This window comes from Silene latifolia, chromosome 4 (assembly GCF_048544455.1).
Source record: "Silene latifolia isolate original U9 population chromosome 4, ASM4854445v1, whole genome shotgun sequence".
NCBI lineage: Eukaryota > Viridiplantae > Streptophyta > Magnoliopsida > Caryophyllales > Caryophyllaceae > Silene > Silene latifolia.
In genome coordinates this window covers 107,472,840-107,475,153 of record NC_133529.1, presented here as the reverse complement: position 1 = coordinate 107,475,153, position 2,314 = coordinate 107,472,840, and the positions used below count along the sequence as shown (strand labels likewise).

At 42.6% G+C, this 2,314-nt stretch overlaps 1 pseudogene; it reads left to right on the top strand.

Moving 5' to 3' along the window:
• The first annotated feature begins 295 nt into the window (after positions 1–295).
• On the top strand, positions 296–1,856 carry LOC141651889 (anthocyanidin 3-O-glucosyltransferase 2-like; annotated as a pseudogene).
• Positions 1,857–2,314: the final 458 nt, after the last annotated feature.

Genomic DNA, 2,314 nt, shown 5'->3' with positions numbered 1-2,314 from the left:
GGGGAAGAATATAGTGAATAGGAGGGAGTATTGTTTGCTATCCCCATTCCCCAAGACCCCTTTTCGTAAGCCATGACTTCAACAAACCACTACTTCCAAATTACAGTATCACATACGGAGTATCACAAATTTCACAACTTGCTCCATTCCATTCTCTTAAAACGGTCATATTCGTATTAAATATAAAGCGTGTTATTCTACTTTTTTTATCTCATTACCTATTTCAAGTTTAAAAACAAATATACCCATCCTAAAGTGGAATTTGTCATTTTATAACTCAGCTGTGTAGTATCAGCCTACTTTGAAAAGTGACCAAGTTTCATTCAATCATCTTTCCACAAAAATAATTGCAATGACGAAAACTGAGCTAGTATTTGTGCCTACATCAGCCATGGGGCATTTACTCTCAATGGTCGAGTTCGCCAAACTCATTGTTCGAACTAACCCCAACATTTCAATTTTATTCCTAATCTACCAGTTTCGAGTCAACGAACCCACAAAAATTAACACCTACATTGAGTCCCAGTCACGTAAACTCGACCCGAACCAATTCGCCTTCATTACTCTACCACCGCTCTCAAACCTACTTGACCCCTCTGATCCTACCTTTTTCGCCACTGTAATCCAACTCCAGAATCCTCTAGTCAAGAAAGCGGTCCAGGACCGCCAATCTAAACCCGCCGCTTTTGTCCTTGACCTTGTCAATGTAACCATGATTGATATTGCTAACGACTTACACATCCCTTCTTACATTTACTCCACTTCAGGGGCTAACTTCTTACACACCATGTTACATTTCCAAGAAGTTGCGGATGAACAAGGGATTGCTGACGTCACTGGATTGATGGATGATCCGGAAAGCGTTTCGGATATACCCGGGTTTATGGACCCGGTGCCTACTAAGGTTTTGCCTTGGATGTTGCTTGATAAGGACACTATTTGGCCTAAGAAAATGCTTCATCTTGCTACAAGGTTTAGAGAAGTCAAGGGTATTCTTGTCAATTCATTTGCGGAATTGGAGGTAACAACTATCGATGTCTTACAAAGACAGGAAAATGTTCCTACAATTTATCCTGTTGGACCAATTTTATCGTTAGAGAACGACTGTGGCGATTCTAAACCGTCACTAAATTTAAGTGATGAAGAGCGTATCGTTAATTGGTTAGACGGCCAACCAAAGGGCTCCGTAGTGTTCCTATGCTTCGGGAGCATGGGATCATTTACTGCGGAACAAGTTAAAGAGATAGCAGACGGCCTAGATAGTTCGGGTCATCGGTTCTTATGGTCACTTCGAAAACCAGCAGAAGTTGGCACACTTGCTGGTTTACCGAGTGAGCATATGATATTCGATGATGCCTTACCCGAAGGCTTTATCGACCGGACAGCCAATAGAGGGAAAATAATCCCATGGGCTCCCCAAGTCAAAGTCCTAGCCCACCAAGCAATAGGAGGGTTTGTGTCGCATTGTGGTTGGAACTCAATACTTGAAAGCATATGGTTCGGAGTCCCATTGGCTACTTGGCCGATGTACGCAGAGCAACAATTGAACGCATTTACGCTAGTTAAGGAACTGGGATTAGCAGTGGAGATTAGAATGGATTATAGATGGGATATGAAGAAACAACAAGGGGAATTATTTGGTCAAGGCAAAGGAAGTAGAGATTGGTGTTAAGAAACTCATGAATATGGACCAAAAAATGAAGAGGAAAGTGCATGAGATGAGTCAAAAGAGTAGGAAAGTTTTGCAAGCCAATGACGGATCTTCGCACCATTCTTTGACTCGTTTCATCGCAGAAATTAACGAAGATACTCGTATATCTTGTACCGAAAAGGGTAGAGTTACACCAGGTGTATGAGGGCTCTCATACACCACCAATGAAAACGCGCCACTTGTCCAACTCAAAGAATCTGATTTTATCTAATTAATCCCTTGATTCCTTCATTAATTACCCTCCCTAATTAATGTCCTCGGTTTTGCCATATATTTTATTAATTAAAAAAAACTTCTCTCCTAATTTATATTTAACTGTTATTTATTATTAATAGTTTTGTGTATTTCAATTGATGGGGCATATTCTGCACCGCTGACCAAGTCAACATATTGAGCAAGGTCAAGGGTATCCACAGCAAAGTCAACGACTTAGACAGTCTAGCCGATGGAGCCCATCGGCTGTCACTGGTCTCGGCCGCAACCACCACCGGGGGCACATATCCGCGTACTCATATCCAAGACCCCTCGGCCGGCCCGCCGGCATAGTCCATCGGCCGAGGGTGAAACGGTCTTTTCACCTGCTAGCCACTTGGCCACTTGGCC